General features: G+C 35.9%; 1 pseudogene; it reads right to left on the bottom strand.

Annotated features, from left to right (window-relative positions):
• Positions 1-3,977: 3,977 nt before the first annotated feature.
• LOC141514586 (small ribosomal subunit protein uS2 pseudogene) lies at positions 3,978-4,838 on the bottom strand (annotated as a pseudogene).
• Positions 4,839-14,357: the final 9,519 nt, after the last annotated feature.

Genomic DNA, 14,357 nt, shown 5'->3' with positions numbered 1-14,357 from the left:
TTAGTCTACAATTCTCTTTCCAGGTTTAGGTATTAGTCTCCTAAAAAGATTCTAGTGAGAGTGTTTTCATTTTTTTGAGAATAATTTATGTAATATGGGTACTAATTATTCTCTAAAAGTTTGATAGGATTCACTAATTTATATATCCTGTCAAGGTGTTTATTTGTTCACTTGGTAGTTCTTTTATGAATAGTTCTATTTAATTTTCTGAGATTGGGTTAAGATTTCTATTGCTGTTGTGTCACTTTGAGTAGTCTATATTCTTTAAAGTATACTTCTATTTCTTTTGTATTTTCATTTTTTGTTGGCAAAAAACTGCATAATAGGTTCAGATTGTTCATTTTTTCTTGTTTTTACTATGATTTCACCCTATTTCTTCATTATTAGTTTGGTTTCCTCCTTTCTTCCTTTTAATCAACTTGACTAAAGGTATATCAATTTATCAGGTTTTTCAAAGAACAAATTTTTAATTTTGTTATCATTTCTATAGTTTTTTGTTTCTAGTTTAGATATTTAGATATTTGTCCTTTAATTTTTAATGTCTTTTGTGCTTATTTTTGTTTTGCTTATTGTAGTTTTCTGATTAATGCATAGTCAATCTTTAGTCATCTCTCTTTTTTTTATTTTGCTAAAGTTTTTTTTTTATAGGGATATGATTTCTCTCATTCTTCAGGTTGCTTTAGCTGCATCCCAGAATTTTGGTATGTTGTTTCATCATTATAAATTGTTTTACATAGTTATTAATTGTTTTTATGAGTTATTCTTTGACTCACTCATTATTTAGGCTTTCATTGTTATGTTTCCTTTTGAATCTTTTATTTGTGGTCCCTGAACTTATTACTCATTTTATTTATTTATGGCTTACAAAGGTTGCATTTATTATTCATAACTTTTTAATTTGTTTGCAATATCTCTAAATCTTATGCATGTTTGATTTTTATAAAAGTTCCATGTGATACAGAAAAATACATATGTTCTTTTTCAGGTCCTTTTAGAGAGTGCCATAAGTCCATTAGTTCTAGTGTCTACAGCAATTTATTCAGTTTTATAATTTCCCTTTTATTTAACTTTCTCTTAGACTTATCCAGAATTGAGATGGATATTAAAATCATCTGTTACTATTGTTACATGTTCTTTTATCTCATTTTTTATTAATTTAGATGTAATGGAATTTGAAGAATATATTTTTAATACTGATATTAACTTGTTATCGATTGTCCCTTTTAGCATGTCATTTCCTTGTTTATCCCTTCTTCTATTTTTGAATGGCTGCTTTTGCTTTGTCTAGTAGTATGATTGCAACTTGATGCATAGTATTCTGCAGCTCCTCATTTTTATTCTACATATCACTTTATTTAAAAAAATGTTTCTTATAAGTAATAGGTTATGGGGTTTTGTTTTCTTATTCATTCTGTCATTTTTTTCATTTTATTGGATTTTTTAATTCACAAAGTTGTGAGATTTGGTTTACATTTTTCTCAATCTGTCTCAGTTTTTTCCTCCAAAATTATTATTTTCCCCTTCCGCTCTGAACATAGAATTGTGCCTCTTCGGTTATTTTAACTTAATCTCTTTTTTTGAGGCATTCCTATTCCCAATAGTTCTCTTCTCACACATAACCACTCCTTTTTGTGTTTTTGGTGTTTTGCTTATAAGTTCATTTTTCTTTCTTGCTATTACCTAATTATTTAGTTCTCTTCTTTTTCTCCTCTCGGTTAAATACTCATTTAGAATCCACCTTCTTTTCCCCTTGAAACTGTTTTGTTCATCAATTTTTAGATTTTGATTTTCTATGGCTTTTTTCTAGAAAGAATTTCTCTTCCTCATTCTCTTCATTATTTATCTTCTCTTTCTATTCTAAACTTTTATTCTTTGATTCTTGGCCTTATTTTTATTTAGTTCTTTGTCTTTCTCATGGAATTAAAAGTTTTGAAAACCTGTTTTGAATTCTCTCTTTTAAACAGTTTCTGTTATTAACTTAGAGCTTTTGCCCCAAAGTCTCTTTGTTGTATCTCACTCTTAGAAATACCAATTCATGCAGGTGAAAGAGAGTATATTGTCCCATGGTCAATTTTTTTTCTTTTTCCCTAATTGTTCAATTTGCTACTGACCTTTGCCTTCCCCATACTCTTTTTTCCCCTCCCCATTTGCCTCAAAATCTCTTCCTGAGGTCATGTCCTCCTACTCTTCTGGGTGTCAGTTGCCTTCTGGACTTTGGTTCCCTTTTTCCAGAAGTAGAATGACTGATCTTTCTAAGTATCAAATCCCTGCAAATAATAGCTATTGTAAGGCCCCCATCTCCCTTTATAGATTATCTTTTCTTTTGTATGATTCATCAGTGGTACCCCCTTGCACCTTTGAAAAAAAAGATTTCCCCCTTCTTTTCTCCCTTTCTCAATCTAGCCCTTTGCTCTTTTTAGTCTATTCTCCTGGAGGCTTTTTTCTTCTTTAGAAACTACAGGAGTCATTTTCCCTTCATTGTTAGCCTTTGACTTGACCAGGTTACATCACATATTCCCTTCTACCTTACTTCCATTCTTTCTATGTGTCCTCTTATTTTGTAATATAGTTCTACAAAAACAAAAATATCAGATTTTTTTTTCCTCAAGGATTTCTGCATCTTTTATTTTTTTTAAATTTCTAATTATTTTTTCAATTATAAACCTTTCTCTGCTAACCCTTACTGGAGGGAGAACCTCTTAAAACAGGGCTGTCCAAAATGCAACCCAGGCAGCATGTGGCCTGCAGGACAATTTTCTGAAACCTGCAGATGATTTTTTAAATGCTTTGGTAAATGAAGCTGAGTTACTACAGAATGTCACCAAAATGGCAAATCAAAATATATTGTCTTTTGTTTCAATAAAACTTTTAAAAGTAAGTTGACCAACCCTGCATTAAAATATACATAATCAAGCAAAACAAATTCTCATAATGACTATGTCCAAAAATATGTTTCTGAAAATTTAGTCTATGGCTTCTTGTCAGGAGGTGGAATAATATTCTTCATTATTATCTTCATTAGCTTTCTGAGTTATGGTTGATAATCTATATTGATCAGGATTCTTAAATCTTTCAAAATTCATTTTTAAAATTGTTGAAGTTAGAATATGAACTGGTTATCACTCTACTGTGCATCATTTCATTTGTCTTCCCAGTTTTTTCTGAAACTATAATCCATTATAGATGGAAATAGAGGAACCTTGAATGACAATAACTCCCAGATTACCCTTTCTGCTTCCAATCCTTGTAGCACTCCACTGTGGAAGCAGCTCTAGTGAAGAAGGGGCTTATCAACCCTACCAGCTTTCAACCAACTGCTTCTTACAGGACAAGCAAGCTAGCATAGAAGAGATGAGAAGGAACATGTGTCATGCAGTCAGACTACCACCACCACCACCACCACCACCACCACCACCACAATCACCACATTCCCTCAGATCCTGAGGGAGACAGTCCAGGACATTGAACTCAGGAACACTTAAAACAGCATTGCTTCCATCCTAGTGTCCTTAATCTTGATCCTGGGGAGCAATCCCTGTGGAGATATAATTTGGCAACTACTCTTAGAGGTGCTATAGCCACAAGAAAGAAAGTTCTTGCTTTCAGAGTCCCTGGTACAGTCAAATGATTTAACATTAAAACCTTCTATTTTATTTTATCAATTTATTCCTGGCTCTAGGAACCTTCAGCCTGTGGCTAATGGTCACTCAGAGGGCAGCAGGATGCCAATCAACTCCAGGACTAACCAGTACTGATGTTGGTATATGACTGTAGCAGAGAGTCTGGGAGGAGGCAGGGGTTGGTAGATATAATGATAATCTGTCCAAAATCCTTAAAAATACTTTTCCATTCACTTGAGCAACTAAAAGAACACAAGTTCATTGTCAAACTCATCTGCTATCTTTTTTTTTGTTAAGAAACCAATGTTTATTTTCCATCAGCATTTTTCCAACACTATTAGAGCATCTGGGTAAAACTTAGGACCACTCTGTGGTAGTTCCTACCCTTTCAGTGGCCTGAGCAGTAGGAGCTGCAGACCAGTCCTCAGTAGCTGGCTGAGCACTCCAATCTTCAGTAGAGAACTGCTGAATGGGCACAGATGGTACTTGGATGCCCTCAGACCAATCAGCCACCTCTGGCTGAGCAGCAGTGAATTCTAGGGCAGGTGCAGTCCATTCACCCTGAAGTTCCTCCTTTGTCACTGCCTTCTCAGCTGTGGCCTACTCTTCCTTTTCAATCTCCTCTGGATCTCTGTAGAAGTAAAGATCAGGCATGACCTCCCATGGATGCTCACGGGAGAGGGTACCATGCATCTGCAGGACTTCTCGGGCCAGCATCCACCACATCAGACCTACTGAGTGAGCTCCCTTGTTGTTACATGGAATGGCAATGTCCACATAGCAAAGTGGGGAGTCTGTGTTGCACAGTGCAATGGTTGGAAGGTTAACATATGATGCTTCAGTCAAAGGCTGATGAGCTGCATGAGGATCAGTGACCACCAAGAGGCGAGGCTCCCTGAAAGCTGCCTGGATCTGGTTAGTGAAGGTGCCCGGGGTGAAGCATCCAGCAATAGGTGTGGCACCAGTGGCAGCAGCAAATTTCAGAACAACTCTCTGGCCAGTGTTCCTGGATGAGATGACACTAACATCAGCTGGATTTTCAATGGCAATAATGGCACGAGCTGCCAGCAGAAGCTTTTCCCAAGTTGTCTTCAAATTAATGATATAGATGCCGTCACTCTTCCTTTTGTAGATATACTGTTCCATCTGGAAGTCCAAATTGGTGCCACCCAAATGGGTGCCTGCAGCGAGGAATTTGAGGACATCCTCCTCCTTCATCTATAAGACATCCAGGGCTCTGGACATTGTGAAAATTTCCCTTGAAAGTTACAATGGAAACCGTGAACAACACTGTATGGACCCCTCTTCTGGGCAGTGTGGAAAAGCACTCATCTGCTATCTTTATGCCATTTTCATCCACAGAGTTGTTTCCAAAGACATAAATTAGGCTCATAAGAGCACTGCCCCCAAGGAGCCCTGCCAACTTCTCAACTTATCTGGGGCCCTGTTGCTGCTCCTTGCTTATGTTGTGTGGGCAAAGGAAAGCCCTATAAATGGTCATGTAGTGGGGTCATCATCTATTTGTATAAGACCACTAACCTAAGCCACAGCCAGTACATTCTCTGAAGGAGAAAAGGCAATACCAACACCTGCCACTAACAAGACCTGAAACTGATATCATTTTATCATTGTATATGATATTGAAAAAGAGACCTTTTGAAACAAATCTAAAAACAACAACAACAAAAAAGAGGTGGCTAGGTGGCGCAGTGAATAGAGCACTGGCCTTGGAGTCAGGAGTACCTGGGTTCAAATTCGGTCTTAGACACTTAATATTTACCTAGCCGTGTGGCCTTGGGCAAGCCACTTAACCCCATTGCCTTGAAAAAATCTAAAAACAACAACGAAAAAGAGACCTTAACATCTACTTTGCTTCTTTGCCCTAAGAATCATGGACTTTTCCCTTCTGACTTGGTGGCTAAAACCTTCCTGATATATGGTTTCCTCCATTAGCATATGACCTCCTTAAGAGCAGAGACTGTTTTGTTTTTCCACTTGTATTCTCTGTTTTTAGCAGAATGCTTCACATATAAATGTTTTATTCATTAATTTCTCATATTCAATGCATTTCTTTAATACATATTCTGAGTCTGAAGAGCATGAAAATTTTCTCTGAAGAGTATGAAACACAATGGTGTATTTTAGTACATTGTACCCACTTTCAAAACTCTTTGAAAACAGGAATCTAAATTCATTAAACTCAAAGAATTAAAATATATACAAAGATAAATATAACAATCCTCTTTCACCAAAACTAGAAGTGGCACAATCAAATTATTTTCCATGAAGAATTTACTTTTAATGACTTCTAAGCAGTACTCAACTATCTGGCAAAGAAATGAGCTATGATGACAGATGAACAAAGTCAAGGTTCATATAAGGGAGGAAAACATACAAATGACATACCCATTAAGATACGAGCTTCTACTCTTGGTCTAGCTTGAAGGTAGTTTTTTTTGTGGCCATCATTATGGAAGCACAGGCTTCTGTTTGTGTCTATTTTCTTCTGATCTTGGGATAGATTACTACAACTCTGTAAGGTTTTCATAGCTTTGATTTTGGCAACCAGCTTCTTGTTGGTGGGAATTGGGATCATGAAAACAATTCCTTAAGTTAACTTCTTTACTTTTTGAAGAATGAAGAGCCCAGGGATGTTTTCTGTTTCTCTTGCAGGCTCAAAACTACAGTATTATATTTAACTCTTTACCCTTCTGCATCCAGTCAAGTGCCAGATCCTGCTGGTTTATCTTCATGCATCTCTCACATCCATCCCCTTCTCTCACCTCACACTGTCCTACTTACTTTAACCGCTAATTGCTTTTCACCTGGAACACTGCCATTGCCTTTTCGCTGACCTCTTTCTTCTAGTGCCTGCTCCTTTTTCAATTCATCTTTTACAAAACTGATAATAATCTGTCTGATGGAAGGTCTGACCATCTCACTCTATTGATAAAAAAAACAAATCTTCATTGCATCTTTACTGAGAGTAATATGAAAAAGACTGGTTGTTGAAGCCAATAGAGAAGACTAGATTGCAAAAGAAAAGAGTAAAGAAAGAAGAGAGAAGAGGTAAGGATAGAGGTTTGGAGAATATTCATTTTGATTAAGGTGAGTTATCCCTCACTCAGAACTAGTGGTTCTTCCAACCCTGTTGGTTGAGAAGGATGTGAGATGTCATTTCCCAAAGGATCTGCAGGGGCTGCTAACATTTTAGCTCAGTTGGGTTGCTTCTCAGTTCATTTTCATATAGCAAAGTATATGGAAACAGAGCCTAAATAATAACCCCTCTAGAAACTACCTCTTAGGACTATTGTATAGTTTAAATGAGATATATAAAGTATTTTGCAGACTCCACAATGATATCAATACCAATTATGATCATCATCAGTTACAGTAAGATCACAGAATATTGGAGGTAGAAGGGACTTTGGAGACCAGCTAGTCTAAATCTCATTTCATAGATGAGGAAGTTGAAACTCAGAGAGGTGAGGTTTTTGTCCAAGGTCATATTAGTTAATTAAGGCTTGAGTTGAGAATAGAGCTCTGATGATTGCAAATATAAAGCTCTTTACTTTGCCATGCTGCATTTTAATATACTTTAGTACTTTAGAGAAGAAAAATACTTTGGGATGAGGTCCTTGGGTAATTCAGCTAAAAGCAGACACACACTACAAGGTGTGTTGTGTTTGTCTTTTAGCATTTGGTCTACATTGAAGACTTGGAAATGATGAAACTTTCCGCATAAACTTTTATGCTTTCTGTTTTAAACTTTAATGAATCGCTGTAAAGGATAAACCCTCTCAGGCCCTGAGCAGGGACTGTGAGAGTTTCATTCATGTTAGGTCTTCTTTCATTTCTACCTCTCCAGGTATATCCTGGACTTTATGACTTATTATTTTATGAGTTTGTCTGGTTAAACAAAGAAATCAACATTAAAATAAGGAGAGAAGATTTTAAAATCATTTTATTATTATAGTTATTTTAGATTTCTCTGTGGAGAGAGAAGACTATGTGAACTTCCCACTCCCTCCCTTTGGCCCCTTCTTCCCTAGGCCCCTTGACACTTAAAAGGAAAGTAACAAAAAAATACAGTATTTTGAAGAAGTAGGAGAAAATATTTTAAAATGTTCAAACAAAAGACATCTTGTTTGGTCCCAGATCTTACCTAGCAGCTTTTCTCTTCTGACTGTCAGTTCTATTTCCATTCAGACATGGTCACACATCTAGTCTTCAGCATTCAAGTCTGACACTAATACCCCTGATGCAGCATCTTTTATCATGTCTAGTGGTAGTCTTTGTTAGAAATTCATTAGATCCGTGCTGAGATTGGATATAATTTGGTCTGCTGCTGTATGAGAAACCTTTCAGACAGGGATATATACTGATAATTATTGAAATTTTTCAAGCTTTATATAAAACTGTTTTTTCTCACTCTTTGTTAGTTACCAGCCTGTTAAGGCTTTATTGAGTCAGAGTTGTTTGGTAAATTTAAAATGATATCATTTCAAAAGTTTGCTTTAATTTAATCCCTCTTCCTTAAAGTTTCCTTATTAACTTGATGGCTTTTTGCTTATCCATATATAATTATGTATACATACAATATATTTACACATATAAGTAATGGTATATGTACATATATATTTATTCACATGCAAACAATGTTATATACATGTGCACATATATGATTGTATCTATAGGCTATTTCATATATGTAAGAAGAAATGCCTATGAAATAGAAATATATATGAAAGACATCTTTAATATATTTTGGATATACATCTGTACATGTTTTATTCTTGTATGCTTGTACATGTGTGTATGAATGTTGTTTTTTTTGCTTTCTTGACCATGAGATGAATATTAAAACTTTTTCGTGTTTGAAAAATTATAAGCAATTAATTACTCTTATAATGACTCTTCTGAGCAAAGTACTTTATATCCTAAGATTATTGACTCCACTTTCCAAATAAAAGAGAGGAAAGGAGAAACTGAGATGTAAATAAGATTAGGATTGGGAGAAGGCCAAACAATATCTGGGTCCTGCTCATGTATGTTATTTTTCTAAGGGATAGAATTATTGATTAGGATTCAGCCTGGTGAGAAGGGTTTTGTGAGTCAACTTCCCCATCAGAGATCATTTAATGTATTGTAAGTTAACCAAAAAAGTCTGTGATTTGTGCTTTAGTCTTTCCCACTTCACATGGTTGACCAGCGACCAGAGGGGGCACTGTGGTGCCTTGCTAATAATATTTTTTCCATTAGAATCCTTAGCATTTTGTGTTTTTGAGTCAAGACCGAGCTTTATTTAAACTATCATTACATTATCTTGTGAATGGAAGACAACCTAGGATATGTGGGAATTGTTTGCATGAAAGTGAAAATTGAAAAAAAATTGAAAAAATCAATGATTTTTGTTATTGTTGGCAGGTATAACAATAAATTAAAATTTATTGAGCACCTACTATGTCTTTACCATGTGCTAACCTTTGGAAATACAAAAAGAGGCAAAAGACAAACCCTCCCCTCAAGTAGCTAAAGCAGGCAAATATATAATATACTAAGCAAGCTATATACAGGATAAATAGGAACTAATTAACAGAAGGGATGGGAATATTTCCTATAGAAATCACTGCAGATTTTCCAGTGAAAATTTCTGTGAGTCAAAGGAAACCAGGGAGGTCAGTAGTTGATTTCATCAGTGGAGAGCATTCCAGCATGGGACAGATAGAGAAAATGCCAAGAACTAAGAGATGGAGTGTTGTTTGAGGAATAGTCAAGAGGCTAGTATCATTGGATTGAAGCATACTTTGGGGGAGTAAGGTATTGCTGTTGTTATTGTTGCTCCTCCTTTGTTTTAGAAAAGGACCAAAGACATCACAAGGTGATATCTTGACTTACCCATGAATTGAATTTAAGTGAAACAGAGTCAACTTCACTCTTTCCTTGAGTCATTAAAGACCAGTAAAAACACAAAAGTCAATGTGATGGTTATGATCTGAAATGCAATGGATGACCTTGGTATCTTTGATGCCTGACCAAGCTCTAGGCGTGCCACAGCTCCTGCTTCTGCAACCTTCATGGCTTTTGAAACAAAATGGTCTTATTTGTCTGTTCTGCTGGGAGAAATCTTCACATTCTTGGGGTCAACTAATTCAGTGACGGATCTGAGGCTTGTCAGTTGGCTTTAACTTGGTTTAGCCTAACTGTTGAGATGGCTTTACTTTGATAATAAGACTAGAGAGATGGAGAAGGCTAACTTACGTGGATCCTGGATGGAGACTAATTGGTAGGCTACTTTTTTGGTCTAGTCTTTTTGTTCTTTCCCTTAATTTCACTTGCATGCTAGTTAGGGAGCATCCAAGAAATGAAGGGGAGATGTCAACCAAAACCAATCCCATCCTCCCTCTACCTCCTTTTCCTGTGAACTCTTTGGAGTTTGGTTATGGAAATACAAACTTAAAGTAAAACACTTAATAGAAGTTAAAAAGAATTTATAACTTCATATTGCATGGTTTAAACCCAATTACCTTATGAGCTGTCACTAGAAGGATAGTTGTTAAAAAAAAGAGAAATAAGCTTAATGTTAGCTAGCAGGAGTTTTCTAGTTCTAAGAACTTTGATGATTGTTATATATGATATATCTTTGAGGGTAGGGCTACTTGTCCTTTGCCTTTCTTTATATATCTTATCATTTAACACAGTGGTTGGCAAAGAGTAATAAGCATTAATAAATGCTTATTGATGACTAGTTACTGTATCCTAGCCTATGGTAGCAGAGAAGAGTTTGGCAGACAAGAGTTCTGTATTTTAGAAGATTGAAAAGACATAGTAAAATCTTGTAATTTGTCCCTGTGAACATCAGGAAGCCGTGTGTAATAATCTGAGCTAATCAAGGTTGAGATTTGTGAGATAGATGGAAATTCAGAGTTCTCCATTTTTTCCTACTTTTCTAACTTTCAAGGAGGACCCCTGGGAAAGAAAGACTTGTACAGAGACAATATGAATGCTGAGATTTCTGCTAATTCTCTTGATGATCATAAAATGAAAGAAACTAATTCTTTGACTACCAATAAATGTGAAAGTGGAGTCTTGGTGTTTCTGTACCAACTGATAAAACAGAAACAGAGCCATGAAAGGGTCAATCTTTATGGCTAGAAGGAAAAAGGAAAGGCACATTATTTATGCATACCCAAGGGACAGCTGTGGTGCAAAGTTAGTGATTCTCATCCTTTTCAGTTTCTGTAGTTAGTGACTTTTAAGATGGAATTTCCTTACGTAATTTTTGACAAAATTTATAGTTTTCTCTAGAGGAGTTTAATAGTGAGAAACAATTCTCACCATGTAGAGACATAGAGCTAAACATAAAAGGATCTGAAGAGCAGCATTTGCTTTATCCCAGTTGTCTGACTGGTTTCCCTTTTTAATGTTCTGAGGCTTTTGCTGATTTTAGGTTGGATTCAGGTATTTATCATAGTTTCTATCCTCATTTCTTAATCACAATTCATTCTGGCATTCCTTTGTTTTCTTTTCTGAAGTACATATGTGGAATTGGGCTGCTCTGTTTCTATTCATTCTGCCAACTTGACCAGAAGTCTTTGTAAATCATTTTCATTTTTTGATTTGTCATCTTCCTTGGATTTTCATTTTTAAATACTCTTGGGATAATTTTACTTAGCTCTCTAACCTTTCCTATACAATGGTTTAGCTTCTACTGTTTCTGTGATTCTTATAATCTTCCATTTTCCTTCCCTATATGATTTTACAAATGAATTTATATTCTAAATTGTTAGTGCCTGTGGCTGTCATCTCTTCACTTGTCAAATAAGTCTAATGTTTGCTGACTAGAGTGCCTTTCAGGATCTTTGTTATGGCAATCTACTTATATTTGTTAAATTTGTTTGATGTTATTATAGTTGTGCCTATGTCCCTTTTCTGTTAACATCCCATTTTTCAATATCAATAATTTGTTTGATTATATTTCTTCTGTCCATGTTTTGTTCATTTTCAGCATTGACCATTTATTTTAATAGATCAGGATTGAGCTGTTTCAAGTATATAACATATCTTTTCCTAATCATTATCCTTTTCTATAGTTTTCCTCTGACTTTTGGGTATTCTGATAGCACACAGACAGCTAATTTCATTTTGATGTTCATGTCACCCTGTTAAAATTTAATAATTAAACATTTAATTCAATACCTGTCTATTAAAATTTAGATGATTTCATTGTTTTTGGTGATATTTTCTGTTTAATGTCTTCTACTTTTTTCTTAAAGAATAAATCTTTGCTTCTCTCATTCTTTATACCTGCCCTATATTTTCTAGTCTATATATTTCCATTTTCATCTAATATCATTTTTGAATTAAGCCCCTAAGTATCAAAGTGTATGTTAATTTAATTTGAAAATTCTAAATGAATCATTGGAAAACTTTTTATCTCTTGATCCTCTGCAACTGGGGTTGTTGTACTTAAGTTGTAATTATTTTATTTATGTAAATTCTGGAGGTTTTGGACTTTCCCCCCCCCCCCCATTATTTCTTAGGAATCAGTTGGATTCTATTTTTCATTAGAATCTATTGGTTCACTTTCCTTCATCACAATAAATGATAAGCTTTGATTTCTCTGAAAATTTTCTCATTTTTTCAACCTTTAATATCTTATCAGTAAACTTATCTACTTATGTATTTAAGATTTTCACTGAAGCTTTTTTATATGACTGAATTTAATATATTTCTATATAAATCATAATGTGCAAGAAGCATCAGAAGAAAAAGTAAAAAAAAAACCATTCAAGGGAAAAAACATAACACAAATCTTAGAAACTGGAAATCATTAATTTAGGTCTATATTCAGACTCCATCATTCCTGCTCTGGTTGTGGAAGGTATTTTCCATCACAGTCCTTTAGAATTATCTTTGATTATTGTACTGCTGAGATGACCAAGTCCATCATAGTTGATCATTACACAATGTTGCTATTAATTTGTTCAGTGTACTTCTGGTCCTGCTCACTCCATTCAGTATCAGTTTATGCAAGTCTTTCCAGAATTTTCTGAAGCCCGACTCCTCATGATATCTTTTTTATTTTTTAATTGTTTTTTGAATTTTACAATTTTACAATGTATTTTATATTATTATGATAATTTTGTTGTGAGAGTAATCATAAATCCCCCTCCCCCCAAAAAGATGAGAAACCTCAAGAATAGTGAGAGAAAAAAAAGTGTATTTCAGTGTGTGTTTAGATTCCAGTGGCTTTGTCTCTGGGATGAGTTGCCTTCTCCATCATGGCCACCAGAGAAGTTGCTTCAATATTTTCCCCACAGTTGCTATCACTAACTGCATTTCCTTCCACTCTATTCCTCCTCTCATTTATTCCACTCTCTCTCCTTTCATCCTATTCCTCCTGTTTAGAAGTATGTTGTATCTGAGTACCCTCTCGAATGATCTTCCCTCTCTTCTATCACCTACTTCCCCCTTCCCTCCCCCAATTTCCCATTATCCCATCCCTTTCCTCTTATTTTTCTCCAGGGTAATATAGATTTCTATACACCCTATTATTTCCTCTCTGAGCCATTTCTGATGAGAATGAAGGCTTACTCATCCCCCCTTGCCTTCCCTCATTCTAATCCAATGTAAAAGTGTTTTTCTTGACTTTTTTTTGCACTAACAATTTTTTTATTTATTCTCATTTTGTACAAATAATGTTTTTTATACATTAATAAAATATTCTTGCTTAAGAGTAAACAAAATACCCCTTCCCCCCAAATATATATATACTTGCTTGAGCGATAAAGGGGAGAGAAAAAATTAAAATAAAAAAATAGTAATAATTGTAGGTATGGCCAGGTGGCGCAATGGATGGACCACCAGCCCTGGAGACAGGAGCACCTGAGCCCATATCCAGGGCTGTACACTCAATAATCACCCAGCTGTGTGACATGCACGCCACCCCAACCCCACTGCCCTGCAAAAACCAAAAACGGGAAAAAAGACCCAAAATAAAATAGTAATAATAATAGTAAGGGTGGCTGGGTGGCAGACAGAGCATTGGCCCTTGAGCCAGGAGCATCTGGGTCCAAATCTGGCCTCAGACACCCAATGATCACCCTGCTATGCGGCCCCAGGTAGGCCACCCAGCCCCATTTGCCCTGTACCCCCCCCCAAATAATAATAATAAAAAATGTGCTTCAGTCAGTGTTCCAACACCACCAACTCTATCGTGGGTGGATCACATTCTTTATGATAAGTCCATCGCAAAAGATACTTCCATATTTTTCTACTGTTGCTATTGCTGATCGCAACTCCCTCCTTTCATATTTCTCCACTACCATGTACTATATTTTTTCCTCTCCTTTCACTCTGACTCTGCTGTAGGGTAGCTGAGTGGCACAGCAGACAGATCCCTGGCCCTGGGGCCAAGAGGCCCTGAGCCCCCATACCAACCCTTAGGCCTAGCATCCACCTGGCCCTATGGTCCTGGACAGGCCATCCAATCCCAGCTCCTTGCAAGAAGTAAAAAAGAAAATGTGTTATATCTGACTACCCCCCCTCCATGGTCCATCCTCTCCTCCATCACTCATATCCCCCCTTCCCCCTGTCCCCCGCCTCTCCTTCTTACTCCAGATGCCTATACCCCATTGAATATATATCCCTCATTCCCCCTTGCCTTCCCCCCCTTCCATAGCATTGCAATAGCTCATTGTAATAAAGAAAAATCTTATTATATGAAATATCTTG

The sequence above is a fragment of the Macrotis lagotis genome, chromosome 1 (genome assembly GCF_037893015.1).
Source record: "Macrotis lagotis isolate mMagLag1 chromosome 1, bilby.v1.9.chrom.fasta, whole genome shotgun sequence".
Lineage (NCBI taxonomy): Eukaryota > Metazoa > Chordata > Mammalia > Peramelemorphia > Peramelidae > Macrotis > Macrotis lagotis.
The sequence above is the reverse complement of the archived record's forward strand: the minus strand, read 5'-3'. Positions and strand labels throughout refer to the sequence as shown.